Source organism: Palaemon carinicauda, chromosome 30 (genome assembly GCF_036898095.1).
Source record: "Palaemon carinicauda isolate YSFRI2023 chromosome 30, ASM3689809v2, whole genome shotgun sequence".
Classification (NCBI taxonomy): Eukaryota; Metazoa; Arthropoda; class Malacostraca; order Decapoda; family Palaemonidae; genus Palaemon; species Palaemon carinicauda.
Window position 1 is genome coordinate 28948111 of NC_090754.1, and position 13086 is coordinate 28961196.

The following is a 13086-nucleotide window of genomic DNA, read 5'->3' on the forward strand; positions in this document are numbered from 1 at the left end:
GGGGCAGTTAAGGGAGTAGTAAAAAATAGAGGGTTGGGGATAAATGTAAAGAGAGTTCTGTATGAGAAAGTGATTGTACCAACTGTGATGTATGGATCGGAGTTGTGGGGAACGAAAGTGACGGAGAGACAGAAATTGAATGTGTTTGAGATTAAGTGTCTAAGGAGTATGGCTGGTGTATCTCGAGTAGATAGGGTTAGAAACAAAGTAGTGAGGGTGAGAACGGGTGTAAGAAATGAGTTAGCAGCTAGAGTGGATATGAATGTGTTGAGGTGGTTTGGCCATGTTGAGAGAATGGAAAATGGCTGTCTGCTAAAGAAGTTGATGGGAGAAGTACAAGAGGAAGGCCAAGGTTTGGGTGGATGGATGGAGTGAAGGAAGCTCTGGGTGATAGGAGGATAGATGTGAGAGAGGCAAGAGAGCGTGCTAGAAATAGGAATGAATGGCGAGCGATTGTGACGCAGTTCCGGTAGGCCCTGCTGCTTCCTCCGGTGCCTTGGATGACCATGGAGGTAGCAGCAGTAGGGGATTCGGCGTTATGAAGCTTCATATGTGGTGGATAACAGGGGAGGGTGGGCTGCGGCACCCTAGCAGTACCAGCTGAACTCTGTTGAGTCCCTTGTCAGGCTGGGAGGAACATAGAGAGTAGAGGTCCCCTTTTTTGTTTCATTTGATTGATGTCGGCAACCCCCCAAAATTGGGGGAAGTGCCTTGGTATATGTATGTATGATGTATTATTATTATTATTATTATTATTATTATTATTATTATTATTATTATTACTAGCTAAGCTACAACCCTAGTTGGAAAAGCAAGATGCTATAAGCCCAAGGGCTCCAACAGGAAAAAATAGCCCAGTGAGGAAAGGAAATAAGGAAATAAATAAACGATATAAGAAGTAAATGAAAAATAAGAATAAAATATTTTGAAAACATTAACAATATTAAAACAGATATTTTATATATGAAATATAAAAGGACTTATGTAAGCCTGTTCAACATAAAAATATTTGCTGCGAGTTTGAACTTTTGAAGTTCTACTGATTCAACCACCTGATTAGGAAGATCATTCCACATCTTGGTCACAGCTGGAATAAAACTTCTAGAGTACTGTGTAGTACTGTGACTCATGATGGAGAAGGCCTGACTTTTAGAATTAACTGCATATCTAGTATTACTAACAGGATGGAACTGTCGAGGAAGATCTGAATGTAAAGGTTGGTCAGAATTATGAAAAATCTTAAGCAACATGCATAATGAACTAATTGAACAACGATGCCAGAGATTAATGTCGAGATCAGGAGTAAGAAATTTAATAGACCGTAAGTTCCTGTCTAACAAATTAAAGATGTGAATCCGCTGCTGAAGACCGGACAGGAGAACAATACTCGAAACAAGGTCAAATGAAAGGATTAAAACACTTCTTCAAAATAAATTGATCACCAAAAATCTTTACTCTCCCAATAAGCCAATTTTTTGTACAATTGAAGAAGTCACAGACCCAACGTGCTTCCCAAAGGTAAATTTGCTGTTGAGAATCACATCTAAAATTTTAAAAGAGTCATACAAAGTTAAAGAAACAATATCAATGCTGAGATCCGGATGTTGAAGCGCCACGGTTCTTGATCTACTTACAATCATACCCCATAATTTGCATCGTGCACTAATTGTAGCTAGATCTCTATTAAGGTATTCAGTAACCCCAGATCTACAATCAGGAGATAGAATTGAGCAAAGAGAGTACCATCATCTGCATATGCAACAAGCTTGATTTCTAGACTAAACCACATATCATGTGTATACAGTATGAAAAATAATGGGCCAAGAACACTACCCTGAGGAACACCAGATATCACATTCCTATACGCACTATGGTGCCCATCAACACCAACTCTTTGCGATCTATTACTTAAAAATTCAATAATGATGCTAAGAAACGACCCATCACTCCCAAATGTTTAAGTTTGAAAACAAGAGCATCATGATTAACACGGTTAAAGGCAGCACTGAAATCAAGGCCAATCATACAAACTTCCTTACTACAATCAAGGGCTTTCTGTACAGCATTGGAGATTGTAAGAAGGGCATCATATGCTCCAAGGCCTTTATGAAAACCAAATTACAAACTAGTGAACTGATGATTACCTTCAGCAAACCTATTAAGACATTTTGCCAAAAGACCTTCATAAACTTTAGATGATATGGGAGTTATGGAAATTGGGCGGTAATCAGTTGGACTTGAGCTACCACAAACACATTTACGTAGTGGAGTAACATTACCAATACTCCAACAATTGCTAAAAGTTCCTCTTCTTGCTAACTTGCGCAAAATAACAGATAACTTTGGAGCTAAGAAATCTTAAGTCTTTATAAAAAGACAAAAGAAAAATACCATTTAGGTCTACGCCTCCATAAGCATCAAGGTCCATCAACAAAGCTTTAATTTCCCAAAATCGAAAAGCTAAACTAGTTAATTTAGCTTCAGGAAAACAGGAATGAGGAAGTTTGAGTTTCTCATTACTCTGCTTGCTGTCAAACACATCTGGCAGAAGGGTTGCCTTTTCATTTGGACAGTGAGTGACTGAGCCATCTGGTTTAAGTAGAGGAGGAACTGTTGCATCTACACCAAAGAGTGCAGATTTAAGGGTAGTCCACCACATATGCTCCTGGTTTGTAACAGGAAGGGTTTCTTTTATGGTTAAAATTACATCCTTTTTTAGTTGAAGCATAAACTCTCTGAGCAAAAGCTCTATACTGAGTATAGTTATTCCAGGTCAAATCTGATCTGTTACCCTTCCAAAGATGATAGGCCTCCTGCTTCTCCAAATAAGCATGTCTACAATCATCATTGAACCATGGTTGGTCCTTCACTCGGTACCTTAGTACACGAGAAGGGACACGCCTATCAATTATGTTGACTAGATTCTCATTCAATGGGCCCTCTTAATGAGAGAATGCCTTGATGAGGTCATTAAGCTTCAGCACGACATATCATTCCCGTGCTGAAACTTGGTGACGGGCAAGAGGGCTCTCGAACTTGGGGAAATTTCTCCCCGAGTTCGAATCTAAATTTATCTCTCTCATCTTTTTCTTCCTCTTAATATTACTTCGACCTTCTCCTATAAACTTTCTTTCGTGTTGCTGTCCCAACACTTTGAGTAAAATTTCCCATATGTATATGTGTATATATGTACAGTACATATGACCTTTTTTTTTAATGGCTTGGATGTTTCTACATCCGTTATTGCCATTGGCGTGGATGTTTCTACATCCGTTATTGTTACCTGCTTTGATAAATCGGAGGAGGTGTCATGGTTGGGAGGTGTTTGCGCTCAAAGCTATATGTGAGAGTATTGTATGATCTCAGCCATCCCAAAGATAGTTTGGACCTTTATTGCGGAGCTATTCTCAAGTGTTGGGTCTTTGGAATCCAGGGGGATCCAGTGCTTGGGGTAGGACTCTTGGCTTTGGGCTGGAAGCCTATCATCACAGATATGGGGAGGATGATTCCATAGTTTCTTGGTCTTGGTTCTAACAGGCGGGTTCAGCTTACACCTGTGCCTCTATATCTGTTTTGGTGCTATCCTTCCGGTAGGATATGGAGGGGACCATCTGGGAAGTATACTCTCATTGTGCTGATAGTGGAAAGTACAAATTTCCTTTCCAACATGTGATGCCTTAATGTTCTCAAGCATGTGAATCAGACAAATCTAAATCTCATTATCCTTTTATTTTTTCTTATGGATTCTGCTGACAACAACTCCCCCCCCCCCCTGGATATGCTGACTCACCCCCGGCACTGTTGACGACCTCTGGCAGTCCATTTAAAGAAAATTCTGTTGACATCTTAGGAACTAAAAAAGGGATTTTGACAAAGGAAAAATCTATTTCTGGGCGAGAGACCTGTGCCGCCCAGTGAAATGCTCCTTTAGCATCATTTATAAGATATATACAGTAACTGCTATATATTACCAGAGAAAAAAGTTGCATTGGAATGCTAGGGATAAACCCAGCTCGCTCACCCAAATAAAGTGTCGGTATAGTAACTGGGGCGTGAAAACCACTGTCAGAGGTCTCTTGCCATTTAGATCTCTCCTCCTTCAAATTCCCCCGTTACTACGAGGTGCCGTTCTACATCCCACTACTGTTCGCCACTACTACACTTCCACCCACGCGAACCCGCTCACTCCTCATAGCACCCAAGCTTGAATCAATTCTGGGTGGGGAAAGCAGTGGGTGGGTTCACTGGGCGGCACAGGTCTCTCGCCCAGAAATAGATTTTTCCTTCGTCAAAATCCCTTTTCTGGGCTCCACCTGTGCCGCTCCGTGAAATAGTACAAGAGAAATGGTCCCAAAGCTTGGAAACCAACACCTGAGAAGGAAAATAAATTAAAAACTGAAGTTAAATAACTTGATTTAATCTATATTGTATATATGTGAAAATAACAGTATTCAAAAATAAGTTGTTTTTAACATTTCCTTATCATTTAGGACAGTAAATTAAACATCATAAACTAAAATATAATGAGTTCCAAATTTCTTGGGAGTAAAAAGAAATCAACAAGACGTCCAAATAAATGCCTAAAGCTAATATCTATATACAATCTAATATCACATAGGGTGCAATCCAGGTGAAATACGAAACTACAGTAGGGACAATAAGTAAGGCAGGTAGGAGAGAAAGTGAAAAAGTTAATACAAGACCTTATGATTATGGTTCATAATTATCAGGAGGAACCACATTCCCTGCTGCCACTGTTGCAAATTTTAAGGCTTCCAAGGGTTTTAAATTGTGGCGTTTAAAAACTGCTGGGGATTTCCAGCCTGTATATCTTTTAGTTCATCAAAATTCACATGGTGAAAGTAATTAATGGATGTAGCTACTGCTCGTATATCATGAACATGTGGAAATGATTCTGGGTTAGCTTGTTTAATAAAATACAGAATCTGTTGTCTGATTCCTTTCAGGGAAATGGTTCCTCCATTCTCTCTAATAAATAAGGGCCCCGAGGACTTATTGGAGGTTCTATTTAAATACAGTGGTACCTCTACATACGAATTTAATCCGTTCCAGAATCAACTTCGGATGTAGAAAATGTTCGGATGTCGAAACGAATTTTCCCATAAGAATACATTGAAATAGGATTAATCCATGGTTGAGCCCAAAAACCTATGATAACTTCTTAATAAACTACTACACATAATTCTCCCATGAGAATAATGAACACTAAATTAGATAATAGACATGTAAATAAGAAGAATAGACATGTAAATAAGAAGAATTAGCAAAAAATGATAAATAAGAAACGGGTTTTTAGCGTCACTTTACCTTAGAAACTCCAGCACAGGTGTTGTTAGTCTTGCTACGCAGAGAGGAGACGGACGGGCGGCGAGGAGGTAGAGAGGTTAACTACGATAAACGTAAACTACCGTAACTTATTCTAACTTACACTAAGTGAACTTCAACATAACTTAGCTTATTTTTTTTTTATTTTTATATTTTATATTTTTTTTTACATTTTCTTTTTTTCTTTTTGATGATCACGTAATTTTAATCACTTTCACTCTCTACATTTAAAATTGACTGAATTTCTTTTGCTTCACTTTTCCGTTTTCTTTGTTTCACTTTCTTCCGCTTCACTCTTTGCCGTTTTCTTCGAATCACTTACATCCTCTTCATCACGAGTTCGCTTCGCAGTTTTTTTAAAGAAATTATCGATAGATAATTGCTTGGTACGACTTTTCAGAATGTTTCGAAAGTGAGTTAGGCAAACATCATCGAATTGAGAAACTACACGACAAACCTGCAATTTCTTCGGATGGTATTTGTCGATGAAGTCGACCACGTCTTGATATTTTCCTAACACCTCTTTTATTTGCGCCGAACCTAACACATGTTCTACCTCCTCGCTCCCTTCCTCGTCATCACTCATGTGCTCCGACATAGCATGGAGTTCCTTGAGCTCATCCGTGGTAAGTTCGTCGTGATGTTCGGCGACGAGTTCCGTAACGTCATCTGCGTTGACCTCCAGACCCATGGACTTGCCAAGGGAGACGATTTCCTCTACGGCTTCCGCTGCACCGACCACGGGATCAGGTTCGGGGTCAAAACCTTCAAAATCTGGGGAAGAAACTCCATCAGGCCACAGCTTCTTCCAGGCAGAATTGAGGGTCCGTCGAGTTAATCCCACCCAAGCCTGATCTATGATCTTTGAGCAGTGCACGATGTTGAAGTGGCCCCTCCAAAATTCACGCAAAGTTAAGTTGGTGCTTTGCGTGACATTAAAGCACTGCTTAAATAAGTGCTTGGTGTACAGCTTCTTAAAATTAGAGATGACTTGCTGGTCCATGGGCTGGAGGATAGAGGTGGTATTCGGTGGAAGATACAGCACCTTTATGAACTTGAATTCATCGAAGATATTATCTTCAAATCCGGGGGGGTGAGCGGGTGCATTGTCAAGGCATAGCAGGCACTTTAAAGGCAATTTCTGTTCATGAAGATACTTCTTCACAGAAGGGCCGAAAACTTGGTTAACCCATTGCACAAAGAATTGCCTAGTGACCCAGGCCTTCGAGTTGGATCGCCAGAAAACATGAAGCTGATCCTTATCGACGTTGTGTGCTTTAAAGGCCCTAGGGTTCTCTGAATGGTAAACCAGTAAGGGCTTGACTTTAAAGTCCCCGCTAGCATTGGCACATAGGGCAAGAGTCAACCGATCCTTCATTGGCTTATGCCCAGGCAATTTCTTCTCTTCGGCAGTGATGTAGGTTCGACTCGGCATCTTCTTCCAAAACAGCCCGGTTTCATCACAATTAAACACCTGTTGCTCTACGTAGCCTTCTTCCTGCACGATCTTTTCGAAGTTCTTGACAAAGTCAGCTGCAGCCTTTGTGTCCGCACTAGCAGCCTCTCCGTGGCGAACAACTGAATGAATCCCAGACCGTTTCTTAAATTTCTCGAACCAGCCACGAGATGCCTTGAAATCATCTGAGGAAGGCTCGGTTGAGCTCTCCCCAGCATCACCCCCAGAGCTCTCCTCCTTCAAGTCCGTAAAGATGGCGTGCGCCTTCTCGCAGATAACGGTCTCGGTGATGGTGTCGCCAACGATCTCTCTATCCTTAATCCACACTAGTAGAAGTCGTTCCATCTCTTCTATGATACGGGTACGGCGTTTGGAAATTATGGTGATCCCCTTAGAAGGTTTCACTGCTTTAATAGCTTCCTTCTGTTTGAGGATTGTCGAGATCGTCGACATATTACGGCCATACTGTTTAGCAAGTTCACTCACGCGGACGCCACGCTCATGTTTTTCAATAATTTCCTGCTTAATTTCTAAAGAAAGCATTTCCTTCTTCCTTTTCTCACCACTACCACTACCACTACCACTGGCAAAACTAAGCCTTTTAGGACCCATACTTTACGTAAATTACCGTTAAGGGATGCACGTAAAAAATCACGATTAAAACAGAGTTAATAGCAGAACGCACAGAGCACAACCGCAAGAAGCCGACGAGAATAGAGGACTGACCCAAGACCCGCTAATTGAGCGTCCCTCCGAAGTCGATGTGCTGCCTTCTATCGGCGGAAATAAAAAACACTTCAGGCGCTATGAGCACCGACTACGCGTACGAGTATTTTTTACTTCGGGTGTCGAAAAAAACATTCGGGTGTAGAGTCGGAACGTGTTCGAATTGTACTTCGCGTGTCGAAAAATTCGGATACAACCGTACGACGAAAATTGCTTACTTCGTGTGTCGAAATAAAATTCGGGTGTAGAGTCAAAAATTTGCTCGAATTTTACTTCGGATGTTGGAAAATTCGGATGTAGATACGTTCGGATGTAGAGGTTCCACTGTATGTTTTCAGAGTGCTTACTGGACACAGAGATGGATCCTGTGGAAGCGGGACAATCTTCCAGGGAGACCATCTGTTCTGAGAATCCTCATTTTTTGCTAAAAATCTTTTGTCTGAGGAAATTAATATCTCTCCCGACGGAAGGAATTCAATATGACCCGGATCTCTAGACAAGGCTGAAAGTTCCGATATTCTGGCGCCCGATGGTAGACTCATTAGGAATAAAGTATTTCTAAATAGTGATATATAATTACAGGAATCATTAAGAGTGTAAGAAGCTAACTTAAGTACATCATTCAAAAACCAAGAAACTGTGTTAGGACGAGTTGATGGTTTTAATCTGGCACAAGCCCTCAGGATAGACGAGAAATATGAATCTGTAAGGTTAATATTAAATCCAATTTGGAAAATCTTTTTCAAGGCTGATTTAATTGTTGTAATTGTATTGGCCGCCAGGCTTGATTCAAATAAGGTCCTGAAAAAGGTTACTGCTAGATTCATAGTCATCGTCTTAACCTTTGAGTCTCTTAAAAACTTTGCGAGTTTCTTTACAGCTGAGTCATACTGACGAAGAGTGGATTCTCTTTTATCTGATTCCAAAAATAGGGTGTTTTGACGATCAATATCCGCATCCTTTTGAGCTGCAAATTTCATAAAGTCCACAAAGTTAGGGCACTCTGAATTTTTGAGGAAGCTAACACACTGCGAGTTTGTAATACTTGTGTTAGTTTTGGATTGGGAATCCGTTGAGGATGGAGACCCAATTCCACCAGTAGGGGAAACCAATTGCTCTTGGGCCAATTGGGGGCTACTAGAGCCACTCGGCCTCTGAAAGTTCTGAGTTTGTCTAGTACCTTCATCAACATGTTTATTGGTGGAAATAAGTAAATTCTTTCCCAAGAGTTCCAATCCAGTGACATTGCGTCTGTGGCATAAGCCCGAGGGTCCAGGTTGGGGGCTACATAACATTTTAGTTTGTGGTTGGACTCTGTTGCAAACAGGTCTATTTGGAGACCCGGGACCTGATGTGAAATCCATTTGAACGACTTCAAGTCCAGTGACCACTCCGATTCCAGCGGAGTTGTCCTCGAAAGTGTGTCTGCCACTACATTCCGTATTCCCGCCAGATGAACCGCTGACAGGTGCCAATGGTTCATTGTTGCCAAGGAAAATATCGCTATCATTACATGGTTTATGTGATTCGATTTGGAACCTCCTCTGTTTATGCAATGGACTATAACTTCGTTGTCCAGCACTAGTTTGATATGTTGCTTCCTTGCTGGAGCAAGCTTCTTTAGAGTCAAGAGTACTGCCATGGCCTCTAAGACATTGATATGAAGTTGGCGAAATGTTATCGACCATAGTCCCTGGACCTTTTTGTACTAGGAGTACCCTCCCCAGCCGGTTAAAGAGGAGTCTGTATGTATGACCAGTGCTGGTGGTGGAAACGTTAATGGGATGGATTTTGCTAAATTCTTGACTTTTGTCCATGGCTGAAGTCTTTTCCTCAAAATTGTTGGAATTCGAGCTATTTTGTCTCGATACCTCTTGTTTGCTTTGGACCGCCATACTCGGTTTATATCTTTCAGTCTGGCCTTCAGTAATATGTCTGTTACTGAGGCAAACTGGAGAGCACATAGGATTCTCTCTAGATTTCTCCTGGACGTCAGCTTGTCCTTGAGAAAACTTTTTGTGTTCCTTGCTATCTCTTTCCTCTTGTTTACTGGAATACACAGTGTGTGTGTGTTTAGGTTCCATTGTAACCCTAACCATTGAAATTTTGTTTCCGGGACTAGGCGTGACTTTTTGAAGTTGATCTGAAATCCCAACTGTTGTAGGAATTTTATTACTTCGTTTGTCGCCTTGAGACAATTTTCTACACTGTTTGCCCAAATAAGCCAGTCATCTAGATAGGCTACTATTTGTATTCCTCGGGTCCTCAATTCTTGGATTACTGTTTCTGCCAGTTTGGTAAATATCCTGGGTGCTATATTGAGTCTGAATGGCATTACTTTGAATGCGTATGCTTGGTTGCCTAACTTGAAACCTAGGAACGGACGAAAATGCCTTGCTATCGGAACGTGATAGTAAGCATCTGTAAGATCTATAGAGGTGGTGACGGCCCCACGGGGAAGTAAGGTCCGCACCTGAGAGACGGTCAGCATATGGAACTTGTCGCATTGAATGTAAGAATTCAGATGAGACAGATCTAAGATTACTCTTCGCTTGTCTGAGTCTTTCTTTGGAACGCTGAACAAGCGACCTTGAAATTTCAAATATTTTACTTCTTTTATTGCGTTCTTTTGTAAAAGATCTATTGCATACAGAACTAACTCTTACGTTGGATGTTGATGAAAACTGGTTGGTGGAGGGGCCCTTTCTATTCAACTCCACCCCAGACCCTTGGAAATTATGCTGTAAGCCCATTTGCTGAATATCCAACAGTTCCGAAAGAGGTACAGCCTTCCCCCTACCTGAGGATTCTCACTGGTTTGAAGTGGATCTATTCCCCCGGGTTCCCCGGAATCCTCTGCCTCTAGTGTAGGCTCTTCCGCTGCCTCTGTTGCTAAAGGCTCCTCTTGCCCTACTACCTCTGGCATTTCTATTGTACCCATGGAACACGCCTTGTGATTCATAGGTATGATTAAAGGCTGGTGAAGTCGTAAAAGAGGTAGTGGCTACTTGTTGGTGTGGTTGTGGGGTGACCAACACGTATTGTTGTTGGGGTTGTGCCTTTGATGTCGAAGGCTGATTCACTTGTGGTACAGGTATTGTCTGGACCACCTGTTGAGTCTGTTGACCTTGGAACGATTGAAAATTCCTTGGTCTTTTCCTGCCTCTAGCTTGGTTCCCGGATGGTTCGAATTTGCGTTTGGGCATCAGACCCCACCGGACCTTGAGGCTCTGGTTCACCCTTGCAGCTTTGCTAAGAACACTGTTCACCATATCCTCCGGGAACAGGTCAGGACCCCAAATCGATGCCTTAATGAGCTTATTAGGCTCATGCCGAATAGAAGCTTCAGATAAGACGTGCTTCCGGCATTTACGTCTGGCTACCGCAAAATCGTATGCATCTTATTGTAACGTATGCAGCAACGACTTTGTCAAAATCTTAAATAATGGTTCCTCTTCGTATACGAGGGAGGACATTTCTGCCATTGTGGCTGAGTTGATGGACCTACTCAGCCTCATGCGAGCTTCAAATTCAAGCTTAATCAGGGAATCCGGGAGCCTGGGTAGCCGTTCGCTGAACTGAGTAGAGGCACAGGCAGCGTTCAATTTTCCCGTTGTAAACGTTGCTGGAGCATCAATCCAGCAATCGTGATCCCCCGGGAATAGAAGAGAAGTCAAATCCGTTTCTCGTAATTGTGGCATCGGTTTGTCTTCAACCGCAGCTTGCAGAGCAAGGTCCACTATTTTCGTGGTGCAAGGTGTTGGAGTTTGTCCCTCCACCACAAACATTGTATACAAGCTTTTATGGGGTGTCAGCATGGTGTTAACACACTCCCACTCGTTCAAAGTCCGAACCCAGGCGGACTGTGCTTGTTCCTTAGGGTAGATAACAGTTTCCTTAGGAACCTTATCTAGCCTTACTAGCGCTTCTTCCGTTAAGCGCGCAAACCCGGGGAAGGGGAACTGAAGTCCCGCCGGATAGAATTCATAATCTTCCACCGGCCGGGTGCCACATCCTTCAATAGTCAACATGCCATCCTTGAAGGAGGCATGTAAAGCCAATCGCCAGGGATTGCTTTTCACGAATGCCGGGAGTTTAGAGGCGTCCGGGATCACTTACTGCTGTTGCTCAGGCAGTCCGGACCGCAAGAGATTCTCCATTAGACTCTCTTGGTTTTGCAGTCTCTGTGCCAGGGTGTCTACAGACTGCAGACGATCAACAAAAAATCCAACCTGAGATTGGACTATGCTGCCCATCTGTTCCATTAGCTGATTCGAGAAGGCTACCGGATCAAAGGGTACATCCGGGGTCTTAGTTTTCGAGCTGCTCCTTGCTCTCGACCCATGGTGAGAGGAAGTAGCTACTGCTGAGTCTTTCAATGTCATAGATAAAGACGACTTGGATGGTTTTGGTAGCTTGGAAGGTTTACCTGATTTTGGTAAGGTCTTTTTCAATTGTTTTACTTTAGGGATTACTGAGCGTGGCCTGTCCCTGGCCATGGTCTTCTCAGTAAACCCTTGGAAGGAAGTTAGAGAAGAACTAGACGGTGACGGGCTAGGAATGGGTATCCTAGACCGTGCACCTCCTGCCTCACTTACCTCCCTACCTTGTTCCGCGTCGTCCAGAACCATCGGCTCCAGGTCCAAGCTGATGGCCGCTACGTCCTCTAGAACCGTTTCTCCAAGTCCCTCCAGGTCCTCCGGCAAAACCTGAGTATCCTCTCTGATCCTCGCTATGATCGGTTCCGCCACTTCCTTGGCTACCGCTGCCGATATCTTGGCATTGGGGTAGATTAGATTGCACATTTCTTGGCCTTCACGTTCCTGGCAAACCCGCCGACCCAGATCTTGAGGGTCGACAAGGCAGAACTCTTGGTGGCCTGAGGGGTCTGAAAAAGAATGTTTTCGTTACCATTGTTCCTAGCCGACCCGCCGTCTAAGATTATATAGTCAATAATCTCCTTAAACTCTATCAACTTATACTTAGAAATAATTATAAGACTGTCCGATGGGGATACCTACCGATTCCGCGGTTAACTTTGAGACTAGCCCATAGCAAATCTCGCACCCGTCCGGGTGCCACACCAGCAAGTCGTCCACCTGGACTGCACACGGAGCATGAGATCGGCAGACCTCATGCCCACAAGCTTGCTGTAAAACGGCCGCACAAGCCGTCATCTGGCATCGTACTACCTGTAATTTTAAATATTAAACTTAGCCGGTGAATATATAAATAGCTGACGTCTCCGACGGTCGACAGATTCCAAAAACTCGCGAGCGATCGTCATGAAGGCTGCCGGGTGTGCCCACCAGCGCCGACTATTGGCCAGATACCGCATATACTTCTCAACCAAACCAGTTCTTCTCTGTCGGTGTTAAAGACAACACTGGTTCCGCTCGCGCTTGACCTCGAGTTTTCTACCGATTGGTGAAGTACTTGGTTTTGGTTTTATTGCTTTCGCCGTGTTGGATTATTCAATACTATCTTCAAAAGAAATGCTTTTGAAAGGAGAGGAAAAGTTTTTGCCCTTGCTTTTTTAATCTCGGCTCTGGTTTTTC

The 13086-nt window shown here is 42.8% G+C and overlaps 1 protein-coding gene and 1 pseudogene across 4 annotated transcripts in view; one reads left to right on the plus strand and one right to left on the minus strand.

Annotated features, from left to right (window-relative positions):
• Tango2 (transport and golgi organization 2) overlaps positions 1 to 13086 on the plus strand; it is an 83313-nt gene that overhangs the window by 51243 nt on the left and 18984 nt on the right. The gene's annotated exons all lie outside the window — the stretch shown is intronic.
• On the minus strand, positions 10339 to 12714 carry LOC137623871 (uncharacterized; annotated as a pseudogene).